Below are 18,392 nucleotides of genomic sequence, written 5' to 3'. Positions count from 1 at the left end.
TAGACCTGAAAACAGGGCTAGAAGGGATAGATCTCTGTCAAGGGGATCTGTCCAGTCTAACTCCTCTATAGGGACCTCTGTCTCTTCTCACAGAGGGAGGGAAATCTCCCAGGAGAGGAGAGAGAGAGACTGCTGAAGTATGAGCAAGACAAGTTCAACCTCAGAAAGCAGCAGATGGCCTTAGACAGGGAAGCCCTAGAGCTCTACAGAGCTAGTAAAAAGGAGGGACTAGAGTCCCTTGGTGGCAGCAATTTCCCTAGAGATAGGGAGAGGTCTTATGACCATAGAAACCTAAGTAAGATTGTCCCTCCCTACCAGAGTGGGGATTACATCCACAAATGGATAACTGCCTTGGAGAGGGCCTGTAAAGTACAGAAGGTCCCTCAAGGTCAGTGGGCAGCAATCTTATGGCTCTCCTTTGCAGACAAAGGTAGAGATAAGCTCCTTACTGTAAGAGAAGAGGATGCTGATGATTACCAGGCCTTGAAAAGTGCACTAATAGATGGGTTTGGCCTAACCACTGAACAATACAGGTTAAAGTTCAGAGACAACCAAAAAGCACAAAATCAAGACTGGGTTGACTTTGTTGACTGTGCTGCTAAGGCTCCGGAAGGTTGGTTACTGGGCAGTAAAGTGTGTGACTTCATAGGATTGTACAATCTGATAATGAGGGAGCAGATTCTTAATAACTGTCAAAATCAGCTGTTGCACCAGTACCTGGTAGACTCTGATCTGACCTCTCCCCAAGAATTGGGAAAGAAGGCAGACAAATGGGTCAGAACCAGGGTAAGGCAGAAGGTACAGAACCAAGGTGATGACCCAAAGAAGCAGGATTCTAAGAACTCTGACAAGGGTGGGGACAAAGGTAAAGACCAGAAGTCTTCTCAAGGGCCCCAAATATCTTCTTCTGATGGGGAGTCACAGTCAAGTAAGGGAAAAGGCCAAAAGAAACCTTGGTGCAAAACCTGTAAGCAGAAAACTCACTGCACCAGTGACTGCACCAAGGCCAAAGAGAATACTCCACCCCCCACCAATGCCCCTAAGGCACCTGCTCCCCCTAGTGCAGTTACAATTGGTGGTGAGAATACACAGAATAATGGTGTAGTAGGGTGTAGTAGGGTTCTGAGATGGACTCTGGCCTAGTCAGAGTTCCAACTCAGGCTGTGATTGTCTGTGATGGAGGCATGGATATGTCCCCTGTGTGAGTCCCAGTAACTTGGGCAAATACAGACAGCAGCCTTTGATAAATGGAGTAGAAGCTTGGGCATTCAGGGACACAGGAGCAAGTGTCACAATGGTGACAAAAGATCTTGTGGATCCTGGGCAAATTATACTTGGTGAAATGTACCAAGTGACCAATGCTAGCAATGTCAGAACAGACCATTCTCTGGCAGTTGTTAACTTCTCCTGGGGTGGGGTAACTGGCCTTAGGAAGGTTGTGGTTAGTGCAGACCTACCAGTACAGTGCTTGCTTGGCAATGATCTAGAGACTTCAGCTTGGGCTGAAGTGGAGCTCAGGACACATGCAGAAATGTTAGGGATCCCTGCACATGTCTTTCCTGTGACCAGGTCACAGGCTAAAATGTCTAAAACTGGACAGGCCCTGGATTCTGGAATAATGTACCAGGTGCCTCACAAGAGGAGGAGCAGTTGGGTTAATGCAGAGCCTTCCCACCTGACTCAGAATGCTGATCAGTCTCCTCAGGGAGATGATCTTGAGCCTGAAGAAGGAACTGTCCCAGAGGAGCATGAACCTGACCAGGTTGAGTTCTTGGGGACAGGGGGCCCTTCCAGGTCTGATCTGAGCCAGGAGCAGAAAACCTGCCCCTCTCTTGAACGCCTCAGAAAGCAAGCTGCTGATGAGGCTGCTGGGAATGCTAGTGCACCCATAAAGGTTATTGGGATGATGGACTCCTTTATTCAGAGAGTAAAGACCCCAAGTCTGGTGCATCCAGGAGGTTGGTTATACCTCTGAAGTTTAGGGGTTTCCTATTGTCACTAGCCCATGATATTCCCCTAGCAGGACACCTAAGCCAGAGCAAGACTTGGGACAGAATTGTCCCTCACTTTCACTGGCCCCACATGTCTGAGGACACAAAGGAGTTTTGTCGCTCCTGTGTAACCTGCCAAGCCAGTGGCAAAGCAGGTGGCACTACAAAGGCCCCCCTGATACCTACCTGTGGTGGGGGTGCCCTTTGAAAGGGTAGGGATTGACATTGTTGGTCTCATGGATCCCTAAACAGCATCTGGGAACAGATTTATACTGGTCGTGGTGGATCATGCCACCAGGTACCCAGAGGCAATTCCCCTAAGGACCACTACAGCACCAGTAGTGGCAAGAGCTCTCCTGAGTGTATTCTCAAGAGTAGGCTTGCCAAAGGAGGTAGTATCTGACAGGGGTGCAAGCGTCATGTCTAGTTACTTGACTGCTATGTGGAAGGAGTGTGGAGTGAACTACAAGTTCACCACACCCTATCACCCACAATGCAATGCTTTAGTTGAGAGATTCAACAAAACCTTAAAGGGCATGATTAAAGGACTCCCAGGGAAGCTTAGGTGAAAATGGGACCTACTCTTACCCTGCCTTTTATTTGCATACAGGGAGGTGCCTCAAAAGGGGGTTGGTTACAGCCCATTTGATCTTTTGTTTGGTCACCCTGTCAGGGGTCCATTGTGTTTGGTGAAGGAAGGATTGGAGTTACCTCTCAAGCCCCCAAAGCAAGACATAGTGGACTATGTACTTGGTCTCCGCTCCAGGATGGCTGAATACATGAAAAAGGCAAACAAAAACCTTGAGGCTAGCCAGGAACTGCATAAAGCCTGACATGACCAAAAGGCTGTACTGACTGTTTACCAGCCTGGACAGAAAGTGTGGGTGTTGGAGCCTGTGGCCCCAGCAGCCCTCCAGGACAAATGGAGTGGCCCCCATACTATTGTTGAGCAAAAAGGGGAGGTTACCTACTTGGTAGACCTTGGAACCCCTAGGAGTCCCCATAGGGTACTTCATGTCAACAGACTTAAACCATATGTTGACAGGGCAGACATGGGCTTGCTCATGGCTACTGATGAAGGACAGGAGGAAGAGAGTGACCCACTCCCTGACCTGCTTTCTCAGAACCCTGATGATGGGTCAGTTGATGGTGTAGCCTTGGCAGGCAGCCTCACTGCTCAGCAGCAAACTGACTGCAGAAACCTTCTCAGCCAGTTTAGACATATATTTTCTCTGACTCCAAGTCAGACCACCTGGTGCACTCATGAAGTGGACACTGGGGACAGTCTACCTGTGAAGAATAAGATCTACAGGCAACCTGACCATGTCAGGGACTGTATAAGGACAGGAGTCCAAAAGATGTTGGATCTGGGTGTGATTGAACCCTCAGTTAGCCCTTGGGCTAGCCCAGTAGTCCTGGTACCGAAACCTCACACCAGTGGTGGAAAAAGAGAGATGATGTTTTGTGTAGACTACAGGGGTCTCAATGCAGTCACTAGGACTGATGCCCATCCCATCCCCAGGGCGGATGAGCTAATAGATACTTTGGCCTCAGCCAACTTTCTAAGCACATTTGACCTGACAGCTGGCTACTGACAGATCAGACTAGCTGATGATGCAAAGCCAAAGACAGCATTTTCTACCCCTAGTGGGCACTATCAATTTGTGGTAATGCCCTTTGGTTTGAAGAATGGACCTGCCACTTTCCAAAGGTTGGTGAATCAAGTCCTTACAGGCCTGGCAGGCTTTAGTGCAGCATATCTAGATGATATTGTTGTCTTTAGCTCCACCTGGGAGGATCACCTGGTCCACCTGAGTAATGTTTTGGAGGCCCTGCAAAGGGCAGGCCTCACTATCAAGGCTACTAAGTGCCAGATAGGGCAGAGTCAAGTTGTATACCTGGGCCACCTTGTAGGTGGAGGCCAGGTTCAACCATTGCAGAGCAAAATTCAGACCATAATGGAATGAATTGCTCAAACTACCCAGACTCAGGTGAGAGCCTTCTTAGGCCTGACTGGGTACTATAGGAGATTTGTCAAAGGATATGGATCAATAGTGACAACCTTGAATGACTTAACTTCTAAAAAGATGCCCAAAAAGGTTCAGTGGACAGCTAGCTGTCAAAAGGCATTTGATGACCTGAAGCAGGCCATGTGCACTGCTCCCATTCTGCAGAGTCCTGACTTCTCCAAGAAGTTCATTGTCCAGACAGATGCATCTGAAATGGGGGTAGGGGCTGTACTGTCACAATTGAACGATGAAGGTCAGGATCAGCCAGTAGCTTTCATAAGCAGAAGGCTGACCCCTAGAGAGAAATGTTGGTCAGACATTGAGAGGGAGGCCTTTGCTGTGGTTTGGGCTCTGAAGAAGTTGAGGCCATACTTGTTTGGTACTCACTTCCTTGTTCAGACAGACCATAAGCCCCTCTTATGGCTAAAACAAATGAAGGGTGACAACCCCAAACTGCTTAGGTGGTCTATTTCCCTACAGGGGATGGACTTTACAGTGGAACATAGACCTGGGAGTAACCATGCCAATGCATATGGACTCTCTAGGTATTTCCACTTAGAACATGAAGACTCAACTGGTCAAGGTTAGTTTAATGTCCCTGTGTTTGGGGGGGGTTGTGTAGGAGAGTAGGATCTGCTTCACATGGGTACCCCCACTTTTTGCTGGTGTTTCACTGTTTTTCGACCTTAGTCTGGCTGTGGCCCTGATAATCAGGACCACAGCCTAGCTGCTTCCTCTCTAAAATGGTTTGCATGTACATTAGGTACATATCTAATTGGATTCTGGAGTGCCTTACAAGCCCCTAGTATATGGTATACCATGTACCTAGGGCATAGGTACCTCAGAAGCCTACCAGGGGCTGAAACATGTATTATGCCACCCCTGGAAAGCACTCCAAAATGGCACCACAGGTCTGCTACTGCAGCCTTGGTAAGGGTGTGCTTGCACCCCTTACAATGGTATAGGCTACCTATATCCACCTATATATACAGACACATATGAACCTATAAGTCACTCCTATGGCAGACCTTGATAATCCTGAAGGCAGAGTGCTTGGTTTTGTGTGAGAGGGTGCCCAAGCATGAGCTGAGCCCCTCTGCAGCTTTCGGAAATACTTCCTTATGGCTGTTCTTTGATACAGCCATACCATATACTCTTAAGTGCATTATAACCTCTCGGTAAATGCTAACTTTGGAATGGCTGCATCAAAACATGTCGTGTTTGGTGTCAAACGCTTTGGAATACTACCCCCACCCCGCCAGTTCTGGCGGCGGGGGTAGCATTCCACCCTTCTAGAGGGAGAGACATGTTCACACTGGTCTAACCCGGTAGGATTTTCCTGAGCCCTGGCATCACAAAACGGATGCCTCTGCCACAGACACAGGTCTGGCCTCCTGCTGCTGACCAAAACTCCGGCAGGGGAGGCCTAGACAATAGGTTTCCTGTCGAAGGGAGGTGTAACCACCTCCCCAGACAGGCAGATGTGTATTGGGGCTGGGCGGGAGCACTCTCTGGTGCTTTGAAGTCCTTCACATGGGGGCACACTTGGTGTCCCTGTGCATAGTCCAGTTCAAACCGGTTGCAGGGGCTACTTGCCCCTGCTCTGGCGTGAAACTGGACAAAGGAAATGGGTGTAACCACCCCTCTTTCCAAACCCTCCCATAGGTGGGTCCCTAGAGTATGTCCAACCCCCAAACTTAGTATAAGTATGGGAACCCAGTCCTAGCGACTTTAGATTACCCTGGACGAAACTCTGCAACATATATCCTGGACCTTCGACGTTCTATCCTGACTAGAAGACTGAAGTCACTCCTTGACCTCCCTTGGGGTCAAGGAGTGACTCCCCTGCTTGGCAGGCACCAAAGAAGCAACTGTCCAGTCTGCATTTCTGAAGCTCCCGCCGGACGCCGAAGTCTCTGCATCCCCAGAGGTGGATTTCCAGACTTCCCCGAGGCTACCCTGAGTCCACAGCAAAGCTGAGGCCCATGGCTATCGTGGGTGATGTGGAACCTTGACCCCTGGACACCGTGAACTTTTGAAGCAAAACTATCTCCCTGGTCTTCCTCGAAGTTGTGCTTTGGGATGCGAGTAGCCCCAGCCTTGAGCACCTCCTGCACCGAAGATTGCTGGCCTCCACTCCACGAGTGACCCGTGGGCCAGTTTCAACTGCGAATGCTCATGGTTCCTTTGCGATCACTAGCCCGTTGGCTAGCAGGTCCCCACGAAGGCAACTCTTCTTCTGCTTTGGCTTTCCTGGTTGCTCCAGACATGCCCTGACTTACCCTCGCTGGCTGAGTCCCTCAGACCTTGCTCGTCTGCACCGCAGTCCTTTCTCTGAATTCCAGTGACTTGCCGTTGCAAAGACTTTTTGGGTCCATTCTGGTCGCCGACACCGCAGCACTCAACAGACTTCATGAGACAGCTCGAATCCGGCTCGTGGACTTCGTCGATGCCTCCTAGACCTCGTGGCTGAAGAGTCAAGACACCCATCCACTCACCTGGAACACCCAACATCTGTGGGCATTGGTCCATCCTGCCCTCGGTCACTGGCTAGTGACCCAGACTCTGCCCCCTCTGCTTTCAGATTCCTTCCATCCTAGATCCAGGCTTAGATCTCTGTGGACACTTCTCCTCTTCACGGCAGCAGCAGTTCATTGCCAGCTTCCATTGCAATCGACGACGCGACCCGACACCAAAAGACACCTATGCACCCGGCTTCCCTGGGTGAGGTAACTCGAGTACTCCGGTGCTCCCGTGGGTGCTAGCCCTAGAACTTCTTAAGTCCAAAAGGGTTTGGCCCTGACTCGATTCTAAGTGTCCCTAATCTTTAAATTTCCAACCGCGACATTGCCCATAGAAGATAACGGGAACCCGCGGTTGTGTTTACACACTACATACAGTCCCCGTGGGTCCCCTGTGTCCCTACCTTGGGTGGTTCCTTGGGGTCGCAGCGATTCTACAGGCTCTAGGCCTTGTGTCTATCCCAGTCGTGGTTCTTATACCACTTTTTTGGTATATGGTTTGGTACGCCCCTAGGGCCCAAACGTGTATTTGTGCTATTACTGATAATTGCTAACTTGTAAACAAAGTACTTCGAACTCCAGTCTCATAAAGACACTACAGGGGTGTGTTTTATCTTAAATACATATATTTTGAATATATACCTGGTGTAGTTGTCTTTTCATTTGATCATTCAAGAGATTATAGACTGGTAAAACAAGCTGCTTTACATTCCTTCAAGACTTAGCCTGAAGGCTGCTCTCCATAGCTACCACTAGGATAGCTTTCAATAAAGGTTGTCTTTAACCTATCACCATAAGGGTTTGTTTGGACTGATACAAGGTGCCCACTAGAACTAGTGGACAGCATATATCAGGCCAACTTCTCACAGTCAAACCAGAATGCTGAAGAAAAAACTATTGGCTAAAAATCCTGCATACAATTAAATGGTAAAACTTTGACAGCAGTATGAGTTGCGTTATTGTAGGACAAATTCCCAGTGGATAAATAGGAGACTGAATTATCTTGATTGTATTACTGTAACCTCAAATATAGTGTTCCACACTTTTATTGGTTTGCTCAATTTGTCCATTTGACAGAGGATAAACAGAAAGAATAGCGTTCAATTCCTATGGTTTTACCTTTCAAAAATTAGAACAAATAATGAATCGCTCTATCAGAAATAATGGTCTGTAGATGAAAAATATCTGCCAAACAAATTGTGCCATTTCCTCTGCTGTGGGTAATTTGGCCAAAGGAGAAAAATGTGCCATTCCTGCAAAGATATCCACAGTAACCAGCATTGTGAAACGTTCCTTCAGAAGACAGAATATCCATTATAAAGTCTGTAGAAAACGTTTGCCAAGGCTCAGAAGCCAGACGGACCAGTTGTACTGACTTGTGTTAGACACAAATGAGACAAGAAGAACATATTCTTGGACACCACTGTGAACAGCTATCCACTACAAAAACTAATACTTAATCCAAGGTAGTTTTAACTCTTCTACGGGCAGAAATTACAGATTCATAACACATTTTCATTACACCCAAATGTAGTTCTGTACTCGAAGCCAAAATGAGTGCCAGGAATTTTACATGCACACAAGGGGAGAGGAAGTTGGAGGAGAAAATAGTAGTTTATGTGTAATCTTAGCTGAAAAACAACCCCAAATTTCAAACTTTCAAGACAAACACTCTATCATGAAAGTCTCATCAGGAATCCGGCAGCTAAGAAGAGGCAATTGTTTTTGAAAAGGCAAACACATAGAAAACCCAAAATGGCTTCAAGAGAATACAAGAAAGAAATATCAGGGTTGGTATTTCAACATCTTGCAATGTTTGGTCCAAGAGAATGAGAGGGACATGAGGTGGTCAATCTGAGCGCTTAGTTCAGGAGAGCGCAGTGTTCATGTATAGCAAGTGTATGTTTTGCTGAAAGGAGATTACAATTATTGTTATTTTCTGCTTTTGACAGGATTCTTGGGTCAAAAGGACCTCGGACATTGGCTCAAGTTGGCATGTTTCCAAAGAGCTTCTTCTGTTCTTGGCACCTGCTATTTCTTTCGTAGTACACCCTGGCTCATCATGCCGAAGCGTCTCTTCAGGTTGTTAACATTGTTAACATTCAAGTTGATTTTACGGAAGAGTAAAACCAACTAAGGTCACCGACCTGACACACATAGAAAAAGACTCATCAGGGCTTTTTATGTGTTAATGAACTAACAAAATGGAAAATCAGTCTTAAAAATTATCTTATGGCTAGCAACAAGGAAAAAAATTGATTTTGTGATGGAACTCCGTACAAGAAGGATATTATTACATACATATAATTACAGAGCTCTAAATAGTTTCTTTAAAAAACTAAGGAATAGGAGCTAAAATCGTCTAGCGAATAGGTAAAGTGTATTATTTTGGGGAGCTCTTAGAGTGAATATGTTTGCTAATTTGTAGTTGACGTTATTGTGATTGTTGTTCAACTCTGCTTCTACTATCAAAAAAGGAAGCACCCTACTAAGAATGGGAACAAGCATTGGCATAGCCAATAGGTCTCGCTTTTGGGACCTTATAAGTGTTTAGCCATGCAACAGTTGATGTTGTTGCATCAAGGATATTGTGCTGCATAACTAAATACTTATAAGGTCCCAAAAGCGAGACGTATTGGCTATGCCAATGCTTGTTGCTTTTTCCATGTGTGCTGCCTTGTGCAGCACACATGGAAAAAGCAAAATGCCATGGTTTGTTTATGTACAGGAAGGTGTCCCTTCCTGTATATAAACAAACCTTTTAAAAAATGCCATTTTGTAACTTCCATGTGTGCTGCATGAAGCAGCACACATGAAAGTTTCAAAATGGCATTTTAGGATTGTTTATGTGCAGGAAGGGACACCTTCCTACACATAACCAATCCTCCCCTGCACACAGACACCCTTGCTCTCTGGCTAGACAGGCAGAGGGAAACACTTTACAAGAATTGCTAAGGGCTGAGTTAAACAAGGAATCTTCCTGGTTAAAAAAATGTCCTTGGTTGCCTTTCCCCAAATACATTACTAGTAGACCTGAATCTTTTTGAATTTTGGAAGACTGCAATATTGCATTTCTTGTTTAATAAGCAAAGTTAATTTTGTATCAACTAAAAATCAAAAGAGATTAACCAGTGTAGTTTTGAATCCAAATGAACAGTATCTCGGCACTTGAATTTGATTACAAGACCACAATTGCGGCCTTGGGCAGTTTAGTTCCTTGACATAAAAATGTAGGATAAGTATGCCATAGGTGTTTTTTGATTCTGGCGACATTCGACCATATTTGAAAAACAGAGTAGCAATCCGTGGATACCGCTCCTGTATTGATCCCAAGGAGACCACTGCCCATATTTTGTGTTGTTGTCCAGTACTAACCCCAGAAAGACGTCAATATTTATATACCAGCATTTCGAAGTTCGAAATTCACACCTGTTAAGAAATGTTTTAATTGTACAAGAGACTACAGTAAACTGTTGCATAAATGACTGCAGCATCCCACATGCCAAATAGTCTGCTTGTCAAGTATAGCATCCCATTGAGCTCAAAATACAGGTGTCCAGGTGGGTTCAGGTCTAGGGAGAAGGGAACATGACACCCAAGCAAAGCACTCATTACAAATGGATGCCGGTCTGGAGTAAAGATTAATCCAAATGTCACTGCTCATGTTCATGGGTAGTGCCAATGAAGACTCTAGCCAATTAGAGAAAAAAAATCACTTAATATATTCAGCAAAAAACCAGAGGAAATATCGATATTGGCTCTAGGTCATTACTCGTGTTAAGTGCAAATCGCACCGTTATGGGACTTCCAGCCTCATAATAAAAGCATCAAACGCTTTGTAAGAGAGCTCTTATGATATTCCTACTATAGGTGACTAGATGACCAGTGTCAAGCGATCTACGGATAGAGTGTGATTTACAAGCATCAAGATTGATTAGTTGATTGAAAGATCGCCCATGAGTCCTCCGTGGAACCAAGCAGAATGATTGGGACCCATCGGATGGAGTTCATCAAGTTTTACTGTAGGATGGTACTGCATTCTCTTCAGTGGAAAACAAGGCCCTCAAAACAGCACATCCAGCAGTCATGTGACCCCCTGAACCAATCATGAGGCTGAAGAGGCTGATGGTAAGTTTGCCAGATGCAAAGTCACATATAAACAAGCATTGGCCGCGTGGCAGTAAAAGTAACGCCACGCGGCCGTAAAAGCGAAAGTCATCGCGATCGCTCTGAAAGCGAAAGTCATCACGATGACGCGCTAAAGCACGAGTTTTCAAAGTGCTGCTGAAGGCTAGCGGTTCGCCCGTGCACTCTCGCGTGAACGCAAGCGCTAGGCCAGCCAGCAGCCCTTTTAAAACTCACCTCCAAAATGTCTCTCCGAGCCAGCGCATGCGCTGGGCTCAGCGAGACTTAAAAAGGGCAGCATGCCAAGGAAAGAAGTAGCTGGAAGAACGAGAGGCATTCTCTTCTTTTTCCCCCATTTCCCGTTTCTCCAACTCGGTCAAATCAACACTGGGTTAGCCACTCAGGATGAGCATTAGGGCATATGGAATTTAACATTGTCTGCTTTTGTGATGGTGAACTAAGCACAGACTCATCTAACACTGAAATACAAATTATTTGTTGAACTAAAGGAAGATAGAGATCATCTAATGCCTTTTGATCCATCTGTTCTTAAATTATTTTAATTCTGTTTAATACGATGAGATGGAGCTACGGGTTTACCATAAGCGAGTGATGTCTCAAGATAACATTGGGGCAGAGGATCAGCTAAAAATGTATTTATGACAAAACTGGGACACTGAGAGACTTCAGAATCTCCAACCTAAACGTACACTGGGACAAGTCTTGTTTATTTTCCCTGAAACAGACAGAAACACAACTCTTGAGGAGAGATGATCTAACACCATTAGTATGAGCAGGCGATACATTCAATCACCTGATTGCCAACAACGTGCAACGTGTAGTGAGCGCCATACGTAAATCAGCACAGTTCTGGAATAGCTTGCCTCTTTCACCAATGGGGAGACTAACTTTATCCAAAATGGTGATACTTCCTATCTTGTTACTTTAATTTGTGAATGTTCCAATGTTTTTCCTGTACACATTATCTAACTAATTCAACTTTATACTAACGGGACTGGTATTGAGTATAAGGAGATGGATGTGCTCCACCCAAAATACAAATACCACTAGATTAGGAGTCCCTGACTTCGAGTTATGTTACATAGAAGAACAGCCCCCCTCCCTGGCCCACCATCTAACACGTTTGCTGAGGGGTCCCCCCCCCCACAACACAGGTGCTGCGGGGGCTTCTGTTACGCCACTGTGGGGCCACACACCTGAGTCATCGAAGATAAATGCTGATAGAAACAGTAGATCCCCTGACCCTCTAGGGAACTCTACTTAGTAAATACAGTACCAGGGAAAACTAAACTTATAGCCAACCATTGCTAGTGCTGATATTTAGATATATTGGGCAAACCAGCCGTATACTCCCCCAAGTGGCTAACAGAGGCCCTTAAATGGCTGCTAAAGCTGATACCAGGGCTCAATTTACAGGCCCTGCATTAACACTCATTTATGAAAATAGAAGGCATGTTTCACATGCATCAACATCATACTTTTGAAGAAGTTTACGGCAAACTGCTCCCTGTCAAAGGCAATATGATCTGGACACAGAACCCGAATGTGATGCTATACTGCATGCACTTCTGTCCATAGGGGACCCTGATAAGGGAAAAATCTCAATGTTTTACAGAGAACATCCTTAAAAACAATTGCAAACCCCCAAGCTGAATTGAGGGGCAACTATGAACAGACTCTAGGGAAAGAAATATCAGAACCAAGACTGTGATAAGAATATAGCATACAGATTGAAAGTATCTAGAAATATTCAATTTAAACTAACAGTTCAACTACCTCTACCATGCATACCTCACATTGGCGGATTAGGTTAAATATGCAACACAGATTATAAAACTGCCCAGTAGGCTGTGCTATGCTACGCTTGTTAACTAAATACAAATGGAATCAGAATTTACATAATATTTGTCGGAAGACAAAAGTTCAAGATCTAAACACAAAGATAAGTGGCTCCCTCACAGTAACACAGGGCACATGCATTCTAGGTATATTCCAACATCAATAAAGCCAACAGAAAAATAGGTTATTCAGACTTGGGGTTAATCCTGGCAAGAAGAAGGCTAGCTATGAGGTACAAGGCCTCGTCCGCCGAACAAATGAAAACCAAGAGATCTGATGTGCTGAGAGGGGCATTGGCAGAGGTTGCTTGGTTGTGCACATCCCCGGCCAGAGGCATGGCATGCAAACCATTAGAATCATGAGAAATGGATCTACAGAACATTACACATAAATTAAAAAACTTACCGCCATGACAGGTGACTAACACTAAAAAATATACTAAGCCAAACACATGACTCTCCTCACAGGAATCCCACCCAGTGCTCTAACTTTCTTTGTGAGAAGACATGAACTCTATCATCTCCATTCCATTAACACATCTTGTTCCAGAATGTATACTGACGTCAGCACAAAACCATACTGTTAAGTGCATATCCATATTTTACCAGGTGTGCAATAATCTTTATATAGTAGCTATAGCCAGTATTGTTGGAATGTACTATTATATACACAGCGTGCAGTAAGCACATCTATTAAATATGTAAAGGCGTGCAATAAAATTTGTTGAAAAAAATGTTTGCTCAAATTTGGCAGATTCCAGTAATCAAGGAAAATCAAGAAAAATATTCCCCGGTTTCACAATATTTCTGAAGCACATGATTAGTTTTGATTTGAAAGATTCGCCTCATTTCTTATCTAATCTTAGGAATGACCATGTTCACAGTACTTGTATTGATTGGGATATCTAGAAAGTTCAATTAAACTGAGATCATTTTGGGATAGTTGAAGAATGTCATGCCAATTCAGAGAAAGGTGGCCTCCTAATGTGTTGCTGGAATGGTTATTTTGCCAGCTATTGATTATGATATCTCCTTAGCCCTTGTTACGAAGGTTTATGTAGAATAATTTAGTGATATTTGACAGGTTTGGGCACAATATTCAGCAGAGTCCGATGACAACCCTTCCCCGATCAAATAAACGTCATTCTGCCAGTACATATACAAATACTGTAGGCAGGAGATAAAACACTTGATGGACGGTGGGAATGGGCACAAAGAGAGGAGAAACAACCAGAATTTCGCAGCCTCTCCACAGGGTATTTTCTCAGGACAGATTTCTAGCGTCTGAGTGGGAATATCCCAGGCTGGGATTTCAGACCAGTAAATATACGCTATAACAAGAAGAGCATGAAGATCCAAATTTGCACAGCAAACTTGGTTTATATAAGTAATCTTCTTGTAATGTTTGAATGTATTTGCTTAATAGCTTCTGTGATGGCAGGCCGATGGAAAGTAAGTCACATAGTGGAGAAGGAAGCTAGCGCATACCGGTTCAGCAAGACCAGGTAAGTTACCAACTCTTGAAGCGATGTGCTGGAAGAAAAAAGCAGAACCAAGAGCCAAAGCCACAGCCAAAACTAAATCCTAAATCGTAGTCCAAATTACAAGCCAAAAAGGTCAAAACCAGATGGAACCAATGAAGAAGAAAACAGGAAAGATGAGACACTATGCCGGTTCATGAACTTGGATGGAAGAGGAAAAGGAAGAGGAAAAGCCACACAATGTGAAAAGTTGCCAGATACCACCCCAGACGCAGGTTCCCAGGAGCACCCAGGGGGCCCATAACCTCAGGCCACCAAATACTGCAACTGTCCTCAACCTCAAATTTTGGTGACCCATCAGTCTGACAGTCCGGAGGTACCCACCATTTCCTGAGGAAAAGCCAAAGCTACTGTCCCTATAATCACAAATCGAACTACCAGAAACGAATCCACAAAATGAGTTGCAAATTTTGCCGCTCCCCTTGAATACAATAGCTCGTAGGCTGGGAATGTAATACACAACATTGTGCTTGACTGGTGGCCTTCCTAGCTGTCTTGGGACATTATTGGAATGTATCGTAGACAATACTACATTTTGTACAGATTGCGCACAATGCCTGAATTGTATCCTATGCTTTCTGAATAATTAAAGTGTTCAATGTAACGTGTATTACGATGTACCTCCACATGGAAAATCCCAATAAAGTTTGTTATAAAAAAAAAAAATGAGTTGCTAATTTTGGGTGGAAATCCAGTATAGGTAGAAAAGAAAAGTAAGGGCCACACTAAATTCCTCTTTTTATACACTGGTGTTACATGGCAGTGTTGATCAGCCAAAATCATTTGCATTTGCTTTGTGTAATTGAAGGAAGGTATTGGCTTGAATTGTGTGAATACTGGATAACAGGGCACTAACTGAAGTAACTGAGGGTGGTGTATAACATCAGGAAATAATTGTGGATGGAACCTAAAAGAACAGAAAAAGGGAGTACCTGTGGGAAAATTGCTAAGAGACAAAGTATGCCAACTCTACAGAAGGCTACCAAGTGGCCCAATTTTTCCTTATTGATTTAATATTTCAGATTGCCCACGAGTTTAGAGATAGTGACTCGTTGACTTAAAGTTCATGGTAAAGTCTTATAGAAATGTGAATTAAAATATGTCCACTATAAGTCACAATATTTGTAAGGGTGAATTGGGCCAAGTCCACTGTCTACCCCTTGACACAAGTTGTGCCCCAGGGTCCGATACGAATAGGAGACGTTGAAGTCTCGTGGAGTCCCCAGGCGGTTCGCAATCTCGGCATTAAGCTATATCATACGCCGCAAGATATCTACGAGGGGAATTACCGTGCACTGATGGGTAACATCCGATCCCAGGTCCATTTCTGGAAGGGCCTCCACTTGGCTGTTCCGGGAAAGATAGCCGTTGCAAAGATGATCCTGGTCCCGCGCCTGCTGTACCTCTTCTCCAATCTTCCGGGGGTTCCTCCGCGATCCCTGTTCCGGGAGTTGGATACCCTGCTTGGGATCCTTATTTGGGGCAACGGCCGCCGGCGGATAGCCCTGGCGAAACTGCAACTGCCCCTTGACCAGGGCGGGTTGGCAGCTCCCTCATTCGAGGCGTATTTCCTTGCCGCCCAATTGCAGTGGGTGTCGCGTTGGACGGCAGGCCGGGCACAAGAGGAGTTGATCACGGAGACGGGGCGGATTCCGATCCCAGCTGTCCACCGCATGCTGCTGCCGGGTGCAGCACCGCCGTTATCCCGGCCCCTTCAGGTCATGACGGCGCGCGCCTGCCTGGCACACGTTCATCGACTTAGCCGGGGTACTCCCCTGTACTCTCCACTGCTGCCGTTGGTGGGGCTCCCTAGGGGCCGGGCGTACTACACAGAGCAAATGATGCGGGTGTGGACGGATCACGCGGTAACGGAGGTGGGGATGCTGTTCTCCGGTGAGAGTTTGCAGTCCTTCGAGGCACTGGTCGGGGACTTCGAGCTGCCCGGGGGACAATTCCTCCGGCACAGGCAGCTTCTCACGGACTGCCGCAGGCAGTGGGGAGGGATCGAGACGGAGCCCCCCACACACCCGGTCATCCATGCGATACTGCAGATGGGGTCGGGTCGTCATCTCGTCACGTGGATCTACAAAGCGGTGAGAACCCTGCGGAGTCCTACGTTAGCGACCCTCCGGGAACACTGGGAAGATGACTTCCAACGGCCTCTACACGACAGGGAGTGGGCCAGGGCCCTGGAATACACAAAAAAAGTGTCCCGCAATTATCGGTTTAAGAACATACAGTTGCATATCCTGCACAAGGCGTATCTAACCCCCAAAAAGTTGCAGAAATATTTCCCCGACGGGGTGTTTGCTTGCCCTAGATGCCTGGAGCCCGCTGCCTCGTTTAAGCACATGTTTTGGGACTGTCCGACGCTCTACAGTTACTGGCACACAATTCACACTGCCCTAAAAGCGGTTACAGGGTTCCGGGACCTGGACACATGGGAGGCGTGTGCGCTGGGTGTTCATGAACGACACAAGTCGCAGAAAGTGGAAAGGAGGTTTGCTTTCTTAATGTTGCTCCTCGCTAAACGATGCATCGCTATGCATTGGAAGACGCCGGGGGGGCCCCCTGTAGCGGCATGGGTGGGAGCGGTCAAGAAGTGGGGCAAGGCGGAGGAAACTACACTCAGAACGGAGGAGGCCCGAGGGATGCGCAAACACCCGATCTCCATGCCCTGGGCCATGTTATTGCACGCCTTCACGCAGGAAACAGCGGCTGCGGCGAGTACACAACTGATTGATCCCCGGGGGCGCCAGTGACTCCGGAGCCCACCCTGGGAACGGCGCAGGCAGTCCAAGCACCCGTTGCCTCGCAGAGGCAGACATCACAGGCCCCACCGCCAGATCCCTCATCGGCTACGACCGATGCTCCAGCCCCCCCTGCCCCCTCCCCCTCTCCGCATCCGCGACCACCCCGACCCCCCCCCCTTTTCTTTTTCCCTCATGTTGGTCCAGCTCTCGAGCGCATAGCCACAAGTATTCCTGATAGACGACATAGTGCGCCCCCATTCCCTGGTTCTCTGCCCCCAGTTCGTTCATAGTTACTCATTGGCTGCACTCCTATAGCCTCCGCGACACCCCTCAAAGGGGTTCAATCACATTGCACTGCACCCCTGCGGCGAGGCGATCAGGGTGCGCTCCGGTAGGGCATACCCAGCGGCTGATCCCGGACACGCACCTGCAGCCCTACTTAGGATAGGGTCGGATGGCCTGAGCGTCACAAACAATCCCCTATCCCCTTCACACCAACTCACTGTAGTGTACAAATCCATCAGATCATATCGGCTCTGGGAAACCAACTGTGCTAATGATTGTGAACTTCATAAAGCCTGACCATGGCCTGTTTTTTTTTATTTGCTCTTTATTGGGTTTTACCTAGTGCAACAATCTTGACAATAAAAGTACATCAACATGCATGCAGTGACGGGTCATGCCCCTTGTAGGAGGGAATTAATTGTGCAAACAATACAAGACTGTGATATGGATGAATGAATACAAATATTTATTCAATTATTAATTAATAATCATAAAAGTATATTAAAAGCACAGGCAATATAGCAAGCCTGATACAAACCCATGCAATTATGCAGTAGTACAAACAAAGCAAGGGAGATGAGTGGGATGGGAGTGCTGCTAACACATCAGAGGGAGCCTTACTGAAGCACCCTTTGGACACCCGTCCGTCGCAACCGGCAGGTAAATAAGAGCAAAGAGGCTGTGTGTGCTCCCAGTTTTGCAAGGTGTTTGTATGGCCTGCCATGGCATACCCCTCACATTCTTAAATCCAAACAGAAATCAAAACCAACCTGAATCCCACCAACAGTCTACGTAGGGGGTTTGCGTCTGATCTAGGGGCCAATACTAGTAGGTTAGTGTTCCATTCTGTGATGGTTGTGGGTTTACTAGTTCTATATCTCGAGAATCTAAGTATGTCATCTTCAGTGATTGCCCCTTAAGGGTCGCATGTGTTAGGAAATGATCAACTGGCAGAGCATAAGATCCGTACAGTTCCACAAACGTGTGTAGATATCCCGAGTCGTAGAGTTCAAGACACATGTGATTGATGCCTTAGTCCTTTGCATCGATTAGCTAAACTCTCCGTCTTGGTGATCACGGGTAGGCAGCATGTTGGTAAATCTGGGGAATAGGCAATGCTTAGTAATTTACTATTATATTTATTTGGTTGTTTAAATAACATGAATAGCTTGCCTAGCAACCTAGTTGTTGTTCACACTACCATTATGATAAATATGACACTTCAGTTTCATTAAACAATGCATTGGATGGATATGCACAATCATCTCTTTATCATGAAACGGTGATAATAGTTTAACCCATTAGTT

General features: G+C 46.1%; 1 protein-coding gene across 1 annotated transcript in view; it reads right to left on the bottom strand.

Annotated features, from left to right (window-relative positions):
- Positions 1–18,392, bottom strand: part of RAB31 (RAB31, member RAS oncogene family) — a 293,231-nt gene that overhangs the window by 133,208 nt on the left and 141,631 nt on the right. The gene's annotated exons all lie outside the window — the stretch shown is intronic.

Source organism: Triturus cristatus, chromosome 5_2, assembly GCF_964204655.1.
Source record: "Triturus cristatus chromosome 5_2, aTriCri1.1, whole genome shotgun sequence".
NCBI classification, from domain to species: domain Eukaryota; kingdom Metazoa; phylum Chordata; class Amphibia; order Caudata; family Salamandridae; genus Triturus; species Triturus cristatus.
This window is presented reverse-complemented; position numbering and strand designations above follow the sequence as displayed.